Source organism: Bos indicus, chromosome 3 (assembly GCF_029378745.1).
Source record: "Bos indicus isolate NIAB-ARS_2022 breed Sahiwal x Tharparkar chromosome 3, NIAB-ARS_B.indTharparkar_mat_pri_1.0, whole genome shotgun sequence".
Lineage (NCBI taxonomy): Eukaryota > Metazoa > Chordata > Mammalia > Artiodactyla > Bovidae > Bos > Bos indicus.
This window is the reverse complement of record NC_091762.1, coordinates 65,160,066-65,175,859: the sequence shown is the minus strand read 5'-3', so window position 1 is coordinate 65,175,859 and position 15,794 is coordinate 65,160,066.

The following is a 15,794-nucleotide window of genomic DNA, read 5'->3' as shown; positions in this document are numbered from 1 at the left end:
TAAATAGGGTACTTATATTAGATAAGTAATTGATGAGGGGTATGCTAAAGAAAATAGGATGAAAGTAAAGAAATACATATAGGCTAAGAATTAGACCATAGGAGCCAGGCAGGCTACAGTCCATGGAGTTACAAAGAATTGGACATGACTGAGCCACTGAACACAATAAACAAAATTAAGTATTAGTCAAATTAGAAACTATTTTCAAATTCACAGTAATCCAAGTCTATGCCCAACCACTAATGTTGAAGAAGTTTAGCAGTTCTATGAAGACATGCAAGATCTTCTAGAACTAACACACACACACACATACAAAACCTTTTCATCATAGGGGACTAGAATGCAAAAGTAGGACATCAAGAGATACCAAACCCCCTCTTCCACCAACACAAGGGATGACTCAACACATGGACATCACCAGATGGTCAATAGCAAAATCAGATTGATTATATTCTTTGCAGCCGAAGATGAAGCTCTAAAGTGTCAGCAAAAAAATAAAAAAAGACTGGGATCTGTGTCTCAGATCACAGATTCTTTATTGCAAAATCCAGACTTATTAAAGACAGTGGGGAAACCTCAGCCATTCAGGTATGAACTAAGTCAAATCTCTTATGATTATACAGTGGAAGTGACAAATAGATTCAAAGGATTAAATCTGATAGTGTCTGAAGAACTGTGGACAGATATTCATAATATTGTACAGGATGCAGTGATCAAGACCATCACCAAGAAAAAGAAATGCAAAAAGGCAAAATGGTTGTCTGAGGAGGTCTTACAAATAGCTGAAAAAAGATGAAAAACAAAAGGAAAAGGAGAGAAGGAACGATATACCTATCGGAATGCACAGTTCCAAAGAGAGCAAAGAGAGATAAGAAAGCCTTCCTCAACGATCAATGAAAAGAAATAGAGTAAAACAATAGAATAGGAAAGACTAGAGATCTCTTCAAGAAAATTAGACATACCAAGGGAACATTTCATGCAAAGATGGGCACAATAAAGGACAGAAACATTGTGGAATAACAGAAGCAGAAGAGATTAAGAAGAGGTGGCAAGAATACACAAAAGAACTATATAAAAAAGATCTTAGTGTCCTAGATAACCACGATTCTGTGATCACTCACCTAGAGATAGATATCCTGGAATGTGAAGTCAAGTGGGCCTTAGGAAGCATCACTACAAACAAAACTAGTGGAGGTGATGAAATTCCAGCTGAGCTGTTTCAAATCCTAAAAGATGATGCTATGAAAGTGCTGCACTCAATATGCCAGCAAATTTGGAAAACACAGTAGTGGCCACAGACCCCAAAAAATCAGTTTTCATTCCAATCCCGAAGAAAGGCAATGCCAAAGATTATTCAAGTTATTGCACAGTTGCACTCATTTCACATGCTAGACAGGTCATTCTCACAATCCTTCAAGCTAGCCCTCAACAGTACATGAACTGAGAACTTCCAAATGTACAAACTGGATTGAGAACAGGCAGAGGAACCAGATATCAAATTTCCAACATTCATTGAACAAAACACAAGAGAATTCCAGAAAAACATCTACTTCTGTTTCATTGACTGTGCTAGTCTTGACTGTGTGGATCACAACAAACTGTGGAAAATTCTTAGACAGATGGGAGTACCAGACCACTTTAACTGTCTTCTGAAAAACCTGTATGCAGGTCAAAAAGCAACAGTTAGAACCAGACATGGAACAACAGACTGGTTCAAAATTGGGAAAGGAATATGTCAAGGCTGTATATTACCACCCTGCTTATTTAATTTATATGTAGAGTATATCATGTGAAATCCTGGGCAGGATGAAGCTGAGCTGGAATCAAGATTGCCAGGAGAAATATCAATAACCGCAGATAGGCAGATGCTGCCATGCTAATGGCAGAAAGTGAAGAGGAACTAAAGAACCTCTTAATTAAGGTAAAAAAATAGAGTGAAAAAGCTGGTTTAAAACTTAACATTCAAAAAAATGAAGATCATGGCATCTGGTTCAATCATTTCATGACACATAGATGGGGAAACAAAGGAAACAGTGATAGACTTTATTTACTTGGACTCCAAAACCACTACAGATGGAGACTGCAGCCATGAAATTAAAAGATGCTTGCTCCTTGGAAGAAAAGCTATGACCAACCTAGACAACATATTTAAAAAGCAAAGACATTACTCTGCCAACAAAGGTCCATCTAGTCAAAGCTATGGTTTTTCCTGTAGTCATGTATAGATGTGAGAGTTGGACCATAAAGAAGGCAGAGAACCAAAAAGTTGATGCTTTTAAACTGTGGTGTTGGAGAAGACTCTTGAAAGCCCCTTGGACTGCAAGGAGATCAAACCAGTCCATCCTAAGGGAAATCAACCCTGAATATTCATTGGAAAGATTGATGCTGAAGCTGAAACTCCAATACTTTGACCATCTGATGCAAAGAGCCTGCTCATTTGTAAAGGCCCTGATGTTGGGAAAGATAGAAAGCAGGAGGAGCAGGGGACAACACAGGATGAGACGGTTGGATGGCATCACTGACTCGATCCACATGAATTTAAGCAAGCTCTTTGAGATAGTGAAAGTTATTGAAAACTGGCGTGCTGCAGTCCACAGGGTCACAAAGAGTAGGACACAACTGAGCAACTGAACATCAACAACAACAACAACATTTAGAAATTATTTTAGCATAGATATTCAATGAATTGGATAAAGCTTATCCAGTTATTGCCTATAAGGGGAAACGCATATATATCTATGATCTAAATTTTAAGACTTAAAAATACACTTAACCACTTGTAAAAGAATGAAACTAGAACACTTTCTAACACCATACACAAAAATAAACTCAAAATGGATTAAAGATCTAAACGTAAGACCAGAAACTATAAAACTCCTAGAGAAAAACATAGGCAAAACACTCTCTGACATAAATCACAGCAGGATCCTCTATGACCCACCTCCCAGAGTAATGGAAATAAAAGCAAAAATAAATGAATGGAACCTAATTAAACTAAAAAGCTTTTGCACAACGAAAGAAATAATAAGCAAGGTGAAAAGACAGTCTTCAGAATGGGAGAAAATAATAGCAAACGAAGCAACTGACAAAGAATTAATCTCAAAAATATACAAGTAATTCCTGCAGCTCAATTCCAGAAAAATAAATGACCCAAGAACTAAACAGACATTTCTCCAAAGAAGACATACACATGGCTAACAAACACATGAAAAGATGCTCAACATCACTCACTATCAGAGAAATACAAATCAAAACCACAATGAGGTACCATCTCATGCTGGTCAGAATGGCTGCTGTCAAAAAGTCTACAAACAATATATGATGGAGAGGGTGTGGAGAAAAGGGAATCCTTCTATACTATCGGTGGGAATGCAAACTAGGACAGCCAATATGGAGAACAGTATGGAGATTCCTTAAAAAACTGGAAATAGAACTGCCATACTACCCAGCAATCCCACTGCTGGGCATGCACACCAAAGAAACCAGAATTGAAAGACACACATGTGCACTAGTGTTCATCGCAGCACTGTTTATAATAGCCAGGACATGGAAGCAACCTAGATGTCCATCAGCAGATGGATGGATAAGAAAGCTGTGGTACATATACACAATGGAGTATTACTCAGCCATTAAAAAGAATGCATTTGAATCAGCTCTAATGAGATGGATGAAACTGGAGCCTATTATACAGAGCGAAGTAAGTCAGAAAGAAAAACACCAATACAGTATAGTAACACATATATATGGAATTTAGAAAGACGGTAACAATGACCCTATATGCAAAACAGCAAAAGAGACACAGATATAAAGAACAGTCTTTTGGACTCTGTGGGAGAAGACGAGGGTGGAATGATTTGAGGGAATATCATTGAAACATGTATATTATCATATATGAAATTGATCGCCAGCTGAGGATCAATGCATGAGACAGGGTGTTCAGGGCTGGTGCACTGGGATGACCCTGAGGTATGGGATGGGGAGGAAGGTGGGAGGGGTTCAGGATGGGGAACACATGTACACCCATGGCTGATTCATGTCAATGTATGGCAATAACCACTACAATAGTGAAATTAGCTTCCAAATAAATTAAATTAAATAATTTAATTTAAAAAATACACATGACAAAGGAGGAAAGAATATACAGTGGAGAAAAGACAATCTCTTTAACAAGTGGTGCTGGGAAAACTGGTCAACCACTTGTAAAAGAATGAAACTAGAACACTTTCTAACACTGTACATAAAAATAAACTCAAAATGGATTAAAGATCTAAACATAAGCCCAGAAACTATAAACCTTTTAGAGGAGAACATAGGCAAAACACTCTCTGACATACATCACAGCAGGATCCTCTATGACCCACCTCCCAGAATATTGGAATTAAAAGCAAAAATAAGCAAATGGGATCTAATTAAAATTAAAAGCTGCACAACAAAAGAAACTATAAGCAAGGTGAAAAGACAGCCTTCAGAATGGTAGAAAATAATAGCAAATGAAGCAACTGACAAACAACTAATCTCAAAACTATACAAGCAACTCCTGCAGCTCAATTCCAGAAAAATAAATAACCCAATCAAAAAATGGGCCAAAGAACTAAATAGACATTTCTCCAAAGAAGACATACAGAGGGCTAACAAACACATGAAAAGATGCTCAACATCACTCATTATCAGAGAAATGCAAATCAAAACCACTATGAGGTACCATTTCACGCCAGTCAGAATGGCTGCTATCCAAAAGGCTACAAGCAATAAATGCTGGAGAGGATGTGGAGAAAAGGGAACCCTCTTACACTGTTGGTGGGAATGCAAACTAGTATAGCCACTATGGAGAACAGTGTGAAGATTACTTAAAGAACTGGAAATAGAACTGCCTTATGACCCAGCAATCCCACTGCTAGGCATACACACTGAGGAAACCAGAATTGAAAGAGACACATGTACCCCAATGTTCATTGCAGCACTGTTTATAATAGCTAGGACATGGAAGCAACCTAGATGTCCATCAGCAGATGAATGGATAAGAAAGCAGTGGTACATATACACAATGGAGTATTACTCAGCCATTAAAAAGAATACATTTGAATCAGTTCTAATGAGGTGGATGAAACTGGAGCCTATTATACAGAGTAAAGTAAGCCAGAAAGAAAAACACCAATACAGCATACTAATTCATATATATGGAATTTAGAAAGATGGTAACAATAACCCTGTATGCGAGATAGCAAAAGAGACACAGATGTATAGAACAGTCTTTTGGACTCTATGGGAGAGGGAGAAGGGGATGATTTGGGAGAATGGCATTAAAACATGTATAATATCATATAAGAAATGAATCGCCAGTCCAGGTTTGATGCAGGATACAGGAAGCTTGGGACTGGTGCACTGGGATGACCCAGAGGGATGGAATGGGGAGGGAGGTGGGAGGGGGGTTCAGGATGGGGAACACGTGTACACCCATGGCGGACACATGTTGATGTATGGCAAAACCAATACAATATTGTAAAGTAAAAAAAAAACAAAAAAACAAAGAATAAAAAAAGAACAATAAAAAAATAAAAATACACTTGAGTCATCTTAATTTTTCTAAAAAAAATGAGAGAATACATGGTTTGAAAATTTGAATATAATATAATGTTTTATTTACCATATGATTCCTGTTTTACAACAACTCCAAATTTCAATTGTTTAGCCCCAATTGTAAGCTGCTATCATTTAAATAAGCATATTTCATTTTTAGGCACTATATTTATTAAATTCTTTCTCATACAGAGATGAAGTATTCTTTGTCTACATTCAATTTAACTCATTCCTCTGAAGTTACGTAGAATAAACCTAATCTCCCTCTCAACTGAAGGCTGCTACTGCTGCTGCTAAGTCACTTCAGTCTTGTCCGACTCTGTGCGACTCCAGAGACGGCAGCCCACCAGGTTCCCCCGTCCCTGGGATTCTCCAGGCAAGAACACTGGAGTGGGTTGCCATTTCCTTCTCCAATGCATGAAAGTGAAAAGTGAAAGTGAAGTAGCTCAGTCATGTCCACTCTTAGCAACCCCATGGACTGCAGCCTACCAGGCTCCTCCACCCATGGGATTTTCCAGGCAAGAGCACTGCAGTGGGGCAACTGAAGGCTAGTTTTTCGGGTATTAGAGGCTGCTTTCAAAAATAGCTATCAAAGGCTCTTAAATTGTGCCTCTTCTGGTCTAAATGAATTATTTTGAAATATATCACTGCTTCCAGATATAATTATGCTAGTCACTCTTCTAGACTCTCTAATTGTGATGCCAGAATCAAATTCAATGATTTATGCATACTTTGGCCAGTAAAAAAAACAGTAGAGAACTTTGCTGATCTTTTCCTTTAATAATATAACTGTAACAATGTATCTTAAGTTGCATTACTTATTTTGATAATCATGTAACATTATTGGTTTTTATATAGCATAACATTTATTAATTGATTTTGCCAAGGTGACCAATAAGTTTTATAGTACTAAACCCAGTGAAACAGATTAGAATTTTTCTTTGTTGACCTCTGGTATGGGTTAAATTGTGTCACTCAAAAATACTTGTTGAAGACCTAGCCCTAGTATCCATCAATGAGTCACTACAGATGTAATCAAGTTAAGATGAGGACATACTGAATTAGGTGAGCCTTATTCCATTATGACAGGGGTCTTTTTCAGAAGAGGAGAAGAGACACAGTCATATGCATAGAGAGAACACAACTTGATGGAACCACTGACTGGAATGATGTATCTCCAAGTTGAGGAACATTAAGAATTCAGAGCAATACCTGAAGCTGAAAGAACAGCATCTAACAAAGCCTTCTCTTGAGTCTTTAGAGAGGTCATAGCTTTGCTTAACCTTGGTTTTAATTTTGTAGTTTCTAGAACTTTTAAAACATTTTGGAAGTTTTAAGAGACACAATTTGTACTAATTTGCTATAGCAGCCATAGGAAACAGATTTGGACACCAGGAAATGGGGTACTGCTGTAACAAATATCTACAAGTGTGGAAGTGGTTTTTGAATAGGCTAGTGGGGAGAGGCTAGATAAACTTTGAGGTACATGGTAGAAAAAAATCTAGATTGCCTTGAAGATACTGTTCGAAGAAATATGTATGTGGCAGGTTCTTCTGCTGAGGATATCAGATGAAATAAAGAATGTCATTTCAGAACTATTAATACGTTTGGAAAAGCCATCCACATTATAAATAGGCAGAAAATTTGACTGAATTTTGTTCTATTGTTAGATGGGAAGTAGAACTTGTAAGTGATAAACAAATATATTTAGATTAGGGAATTTCTAAGCAAAGTGTGGAAGGCAAAGCACAGTTTCTCTGTGTGGCTTATGGTAAAATACAAAAGAAAAGAAAAAGCTAAAGAAAATGCCATAATGCCATTTGGAACTAAAAATTAAGGATTTGACATTTTTTTAGCTTATTTTTATTGAAAATAATGGTAAAGCATGCTCTGAAGAGAATACCAAGAGTGTGACTGGACCAATTTTTGCTGAAGAGATTAGATGTGTGATTCAAACAATCACATTAGCAGAAATGCTACCAGCTTGAACTGAAGGATAGTGATGGGAAGAAATGACGGAAGGTTACCGAATTTCTGGGATTCTGTAAGCAGGAAATGGCTGATAGGCCATAAACAGGTGTTAGTCTTCGACAAAAAAGTAGAATGATTCTGAAACTGTCTCAGAGGTCAGAGGGACTGTGGTGGGCATGCCTATACTTTGATTTTATTTTTTTTTTTTTCATTTTTTAAAATTTTATTTTTTAACTTTACAATATTGTATTGGTTTTACCATATATCGAAATGAATCCACCACAGGTATACATGTGTTCCCCATCCTGAACCCTCCTCCCTCCCCATACCATCCCTCTGGGTCGTCCCAGCGCACCAGCCCCAAGCATCCAGTATCGTGCATCGAACCTGGACTTGCGACTCATTTCATATATGATATTATACATATTTCCATGCCATTCTCTTTAATTTTAGATTTCTAGTTCCCAGAACTATGATTTTAAAGTTTCTGTTGCTTTAAACAATTCTGTAATAATTTGTTACGGTATTCCTAGGAAACTAATACAATCTTCCAGCAGCTTTTAACAGTGCTTACTACCATCTCCAAAATTTCCCTCACCATAACTTCTATTTTATCAAAACTTTTTAGTTGATCTCACTACACCTGTTATTACCCACTTCCAAAGCATTTCCATCTTGTAGTCACAGTGTTCCTTTAATTAATTGTTCATCAGTCTGGTGATTTCTGTCCCATAGAATTCCTGTGTGGCTGTCTTTAAAGTGGTAATTCAAAGAACCCTTTGAGAAATTCATGGCCAGGAATAACAAGTGAGAAAGGGGGATCATATATTACATATTTTTATGGCTTGATATAGAAATGGTATACATGTATTCCCTCACATTCCACCAATTAGCATCCAGTGATATTACCACACTTAGCTACAATAAAGTTTGGAAAATCACATCTAATTGTGTGGGCTGGAAGAAGATAAGGGTCTTATGACACTTATAGTCCCTCTTACTTTTTTATAATAAATATGCATTCTACCCAGACATTTCACTCACTTACTTAAAATTCTTTGCCTAAGAGAGACAATATATAGCAATTCCAGTCACAATGTCCAACTCAAAGTTCAGCTTATCAGTCATCCAGATGATGAATTATCCTCTCCATCAGAATCAGTAACTAATTCTTCAGATACAAGAACCTATGGACAAAAAGGACAAGTTATTCCTGTCACAAACATACTTATTCATTAATTTCACTAAAGCTGGGACACAATAGCACCAGTCAAAACTTTTGTGTGAAATAGGAAGAATGGGAGATACTCTAATAGACTTTATTAAGACCTTTTATCCTAAGTGTAGATAAAACTTTTACTTAGATAATTCTTCTAATATCTGAGAAGAATATTTTCCATTTTTTTTATAAATAGTTTTTCTATTCTCTAGAAGGTTCTTTACTGTTCATTACTCTTCATATCTATATCACCAGTATGTATTAGGAAAACATCTTCCTAGGTCTCAAGAGATTTTGCATAGTGGTTCCAGTGATAAAAATTTAGGATTTCAAATGGTAGTTTAAGGCCTGGACAACTTTTTTTAAGTACAAGTTTATGATTTCTTTGGTAACATAATTCTCTGAAAAACTTATTTATCCCCTAATCTATTTTTTCTACTCAGATCCGTATATCAGTAACTGTATCCCAAATTTTCCTAAACATAGTTTCCAAGCTGGATTCACTTCTTTGTTTCTATTGTCACTTGACACTCTTGAATTAATGTTGGCTATCTTGAGAATGCATGAGACAATTGATTTTGTTGTGAAGCCAAAAGCTTCATTAGGAAAGCTGGTATTAGGTTTGGCTAATTTATGTAATGAAAAGTCTTGCTAGACCCTTGTCACCAAAGAGTTTTCCAGACTTTTCCTTCATTGCCTGAGTTTTGAAACAATTAGGTTTCTCAACATTTTGAGGCCTATAATTTCTGAATTTTCTGCTTTCTCTTTAGCCTGTGCTTAAACCTATCTACCACTGTGCATGTAAGTCAGGTAACTGTATTCCTGTAAACCTCCAATAAGTCCTATGTCATTCTCTGTTCTGCAACTTTGTATCTCTATATGAAAGGACAAGTGTTATACTTCTAACAGTCACAGGCTTAAGAATGGCCTATCCTGTGTATTTCAGGCTATAGCAAAATTCTCAGCTCTATCAAAAACAATAGGACACAAAGGTTACAGCAAAAGAAATAGATCCCATATGGAGTTAGATTTGTTCTTTCTTATTAACTCCTTCAATCTACTTTCCATAGAGCTACAGACTTAGTAAGCTTATGATTCTGCCATCACAGTTATTACAGGTGACTCTTTCACCACAAAGTTTCCCACAGAATAGCAGAATTCTCCATCTCTTCAGCCTGCTATGTTCAATTTCTTATTGTCTTACCCTATGTTACTAAGCATATGCTATGTGCATTAAATTTTATTTTACTTACATAATTTGCATTCTCCCCACCATTTCTTACAAATATTATATCAATCAGAATTCAATTAGGAGAATAAAAATTGACTTAATAATTTATATAATTAAACAGCTCTCTATGAAATTAAAGTCAGCAAAAACTATACATAAATAAAAAGTCTACTAGATTTTGGAAATCAGGAAGTTGCAGGAACCATAGAAAACTTCCAGCAATGATCATAGTTATCCCCACCATCAAAATGAGTAGGTGGGAGGGAAATCCACAAGACCACTATGAAACATCACCTCTGACAAAATCCACATGTCTGCCAGAAAGAAAAATAATAATGGCTTCTGTTTCCCTTCCATCTTTCAAAACTTGTGAATTTGATACAGATCCTTGAAGTAAGGATCTCAAGAAATAAAATATCAGATCTCCAGTCCTTGAAATAAAGGAAAACAATAGTAGGGGAGATGGTGCTAACATTCTGCATTTCAGCTTCCAATCCATTCTGAAATCTTAAACCTGTGCTCAAGATTCTCTGAGATATGGCTCTGCCAACTTCTCACCCTTATGCCATTTTAGATTCTCACCTGACACATGCCATGCTCACATCAATACAAACATATAATTTTCTCCCTGAAACAATTTCTTATTCACTCTTCTATTGCCCAGCAAACTCCTACACATTTTTTTAAAAATTTCAGTTTAAACATTACTTCTTCAATCTTCTTTTTAAAATCTCTAATAAAGCTTAAATAATATCATTATATGTTCCTACCACACCATGTATTTTTGTAGATGTTCTCCAGGAAGGGAACGGAAAATTGAGTCAGATTAAATAGCATTAATTAAATGCATATGACTGTAAGATATCTCTACTTATTGTAAAATAGGAAAAGCAAGCACAAAAAATATTTTTTCAATGACTTGAAATTTAATTCATAAATGCATGGAAGTAGAGTCCAAATTAAGGAATTACACAAATAACTAGCTGTGATAATGAATGATTTAGCTATCATTTACAATTGATTTTGTAAGGTATATACTTTTTGCATGAACCTTTTTATGGACAAGACAGTATTTGGGGGGAGGCAGAAGTCAACTAGTCAAAGATTAGGGTCATATTCAATTAACAAAACAAATATTAGGACTTCAGGATTTCTAATTTGATGGCAACACCATTCTTGCCAAAAATTCATTTAAGACATCCGATATTTGAAAGAAGCTGTCTTTTAGACAGGTTAATTATCTCTTCCTCCAGATTCACTAGGCTCTGTCTATTTTAACTTAGGTTTCCAGGACACAGAATATGTGGACTTCATTATCTCAGTGCCCCACAGAAAGGTCTTAATTCAGTTACCTCTAATGTTAAACCTGCTGCTTTTGTAGCTGAACAATATCTATGTTTTTCATAAAAACATGTGAAGACATCATCCGTTATGTTTTTCAATGTCCCTAAACATAAAAAAAACACATGTTAAAGTCTCCCTTCAATTTTGAGCCAAGAAAATGTTTGTGTCTGAAGACAACCTTGGGAGAACCACATTTTTCCTTTTTGCCTTGGCTGCCAAGATGAGCAGACATAAATTCAGTGTTTATCTGCAGTGATTGACTCATCACAGGTGTCTGATAATAGCAATTCTTCTGTTCCCTTAAAGTGCTTTTTTTCTTGGCAGGCTCTGGAAGGAATGTTTAGCAGAATTGCTTTATACTGTACTGAATATGATTAAAATTCTTTAAACAACAGCAAAACAAAAGGCACCAAGTATAAATACTAAATAACCAAATAAGCATAGTAATAACATAATCATGCTATCCAATGCATAATGCATTATTAGCAAAAGCATACCTTACTTTTAATAATACAAAGGCAGTTACTTCATTTTATATGTTCTTCTCATTATGACAAGAAAAAAATACTCATGTGAAATAGTGTTCTGAACAATCTTTTCTGTTTTTCTTAAAGGAAAACATTGATTGATCCATTCAAATGTCTTTACATATCTATGTATCTTTTCAAACAGTTATATGTAGTTAGTACATTAGATATTACTTATAATATGAATTTTAGCATTAATTCTAAGGAGATAAAAATAAGATAAATGTTTACTTTATAGGAATTATTATACTTACTATTATATTGACCAGAAACATTTTTTTAAGAAAATTATGAATTAAATGATAGTTGGAACAACAATATATTATATAGTAATAGCCAGGGAATAAGCATAAAATTTGAGAGATTAACATGTAAGGCTACATTCTTGTAAAACAGTAACTTTACTGTGTTCAGCATGAATCAGTTTGCAAGAGCTGTATGGGACTTTGACCACCCATGTGCTATGCTATGCTTAGTCGCTCAGTCATGTCCAGCCTCTTTGCTACTCCATGGGTTATAAACTTCCAGGCTCCTCTGTCCATAAGGATTCTCCAGAAAAGAATACTGGAGTGGGTTGCCACGCCCTCTTCTAGGGGATCTTCCCAACCCAGGGATCGAATCCAGGTCTCCCGTATCACCGGTGATTCTTTACTCTCTGAGCCACCAGTGAAGTCCAAATAAACACATAATGACTCATTTAGAGCCACATAAAATTTTTCTTTTTACATTGCAAAAAACAGAATTTTCTTAAACATTGTATAATAAATTTAAGTAATCTGAGGATCTATGGATTTTTATTTTAAATTAACAAATCTAACAATAATAAAAAATGATTGTTAGATGTTAGAGTAGTGTATGGGTATAAAATAGCAAACCATATTATTTTAATATTTGTTATAAATTTGAAAACATGTTTTATATAAAATATGAAGTAACATTTATGAAGATTTTAATTTCATATTTTGTTTGTTTTGAGATAATGGCACAGAGTATAACAAACTAGTCTAAAAAATAATTTTCTGGTCTTCATTGAAGTAAGAGAAGAATAAACAAGAGAGATTTTTTTCTTAATGTTTTCTATTCATTTGAATGTTTATGCAGTTTGAACCATCTTGCTAATCTAATTCATGTATCAGTAAGATGGGATGTTTTGCTTATTGAAAAAAGAAAAGATTCATCAAGTATAGTTCAGATCATTTTATTTTTAAAAAATGTTTATTTTTATTTATTGATTTGGCTGCACAGAGTTTAAAATTTAAACATGCAGTTATTGTTCATGGCAGCAAATTTGTTCCCAGTGAAATAAAAATTATGTTTAAAAATGTACATAAAAGTTTATAAAGGTATAATTTGTAATAATCTAAAACTGATAACAACTCTGATATCCTTCAATGAGTGAAAGGTTAAACAAACTGTGATTTGTCTATACCATGGATTAGTACAGAGTAATAGAATGCAACAAATTATTGATACATGTAAAAACTGTATGAATTTCAAGATAATTATGCTGAGTGAAAACCAACTCCAAAAGATTTCATACTGTGCTATTCCATTTATATCACATCCTTGAAATGACAGTTATAGAAATGGAGAACATATTAGTAGCTGCCATGGGTTCAGACGGGAGTGACAGTGGGAGACAAGTGGAATGGGCATAGCTATAAAAGGGTTACATGAGGGATTCTCATCGTGACAAAAGTACTCTGCATTTTAATGGGATCGATGTGAATATCCTGGTTAGGATTTTGTAGGTTTTGTAAGATGTTGCTGCTGCTGCTGCTAAGTCGCTTCAGTCGTGTCCGACTCTGTGCGACCCCATAGACGGCAGCCCACCAGGCTCCCCCATCCCTGGGATTCTCCAGGCAAGAACGCTGGAGTGGGCTGCCATTTCCTTCTCCAATGCACGAAAGTGAAGTCGCTCAGTCGTGTCAGACTCTGTGCGACCCCATAGACGGCAGCCCACCAGGCTCTTCCGTCCATGGGATTCTCCAGGCAAGAGCATCGGAGTGGGGTGCCATTGCCTTCTCCTTGTAAGATGCTACCATTGTAGAAAAGTGGGAAAAGGGTATATTGTATGTGAAACCACAATTATCTAAAAGATGTTATGTTTAAAAATTGATGTTTTAGAAAAGTTTAACCATTGGTGAAGACACATAGACATAGTTGAAAACATCTTTAGTGAACTTAGTGTAAATTATAGGAAAATATTCAAAGTGTAGCATATATAGACAAAAGAATGAAAAAATAAAAACACAAGAGATATTAAATGTAAATTGGAAAATTTCAAACACAAGAGTGAATGTATGGAGCACAAGCAATATTTTAAGCAATATTAAAGCAAATTTTCCATAATTAATGAAAGATTTTAAACCACAGATTCAAGAAATAGCAGAAAATTTCAATTTGAACAAATACAAAAAAATGATACTTAGACCCTTTATAGTAAAATGACTAAAAATTACATTAAAAATCTTAGTAGTTGGCAGGGGTTGGGAAATCTAAACATTTATTACTTTAAAAGACCTAATGATAAAGTTGAATTTTCAGCAGAAAGGAATCTATATGATATATTCAAAGAGCTAAATAAAAGTAATATGTCAAATTTCTTATCCTGCAAAAAGTATCATTGAAAAATCAAGAGAAATTTTTAGTAGGATGGAATTTTTGATAGGCTAGGGCCTTGAAAAGGCTTCCCTGGTAGCTCAGTGGTAAAGCATCCACCTGTCAATGCCAGAGATGAGGGTTCGATCCCTGGGTTGGGAAGATCCCCTGGAGAAGGAAATGGCAACCCACTCTAGTCTTCTTGCCTGGAGAATCCCATGGACAGAGAAGCCTGGCAGGCTACAATCCACGGGATCACGAAAGAGTCCAACATGACTTAGCGACTTAACAAAAACAACAACAAAGCTTTCGCTATGAATATCTAGAGGAGTTGAAATAAAAAAAAGAAAAGAGGGAAAAGCCACAGAGAACTTCAGAAACAATCCAGAATGGTGAAATTAAGATTCCACAGAGTGAAAACATGTAGAAAGGTGGAATGATTTTCTGTAACTGTTTTTCCACTGAGAAACTGTGTTGTTGAAGGTAGATGCAGGCAAGACGGTGACAATATGATATTGTCCTGATAAGGAGTCATAGAGAGAGACCATGAAGGATGCTGAAGCTGAGGCTCCAATACTTTGGCCATGTGATGCAAAGAACTGACTCACTGGAGAAGACCCTGATGCTGTGGAAGATTGAAGGCAGGAGGAGAAGGGGACGACAGAGGATGAGATGGTTGGATGGCATCACTGACTCGATGGACATGAGTTTGAGCAAGCTCTGGGAGTTGGTGATGGACAGGGAAGCCTGGTGTGCTTCCTGTCTGTGGGGTTGCAAAGAGTCAGACATGACTGACTGAACTAAACTAAATGAAACCAGTAGGGCATTTGCAGGCATGATAAAGCTACCATGATAATATTGGAGACATGAGGAGCCTCAACCAAAAAACTAATTTCTCACTTAAACATTTTTGAAATTACAAACCGCATGGGGTGGGAGGCTTAAAAAAAAAACTAAAGTTTGAATTTTTGAAAATTATTTCAATGTTATGACAGTCTAGCAATAGTGAGGAAATAATGATTGGACTTCAACTCTTGGAAGGGAAAAAACAAAACAAAACACTGTGGATGCCCACGTTCTCATTTAAAACCCTGGGAGGATTCACACTTCACACTAGGGACAGGTTTAAATCAGATACACACTAAGTATTACCCAAGCAGTAATTTTTCTCTATTTAGCTCACCATTGTATGAAAGTTGAGATATCTGTGAAGAAAGAAAATAGCATTTGGATTCTTAATCACTTTATTACAATGTCCGGAATTCAATCACTGGGCATGACAGTGAGCAGAAAAATTTGGACAAAAAAAATAGAGAGAGAATAT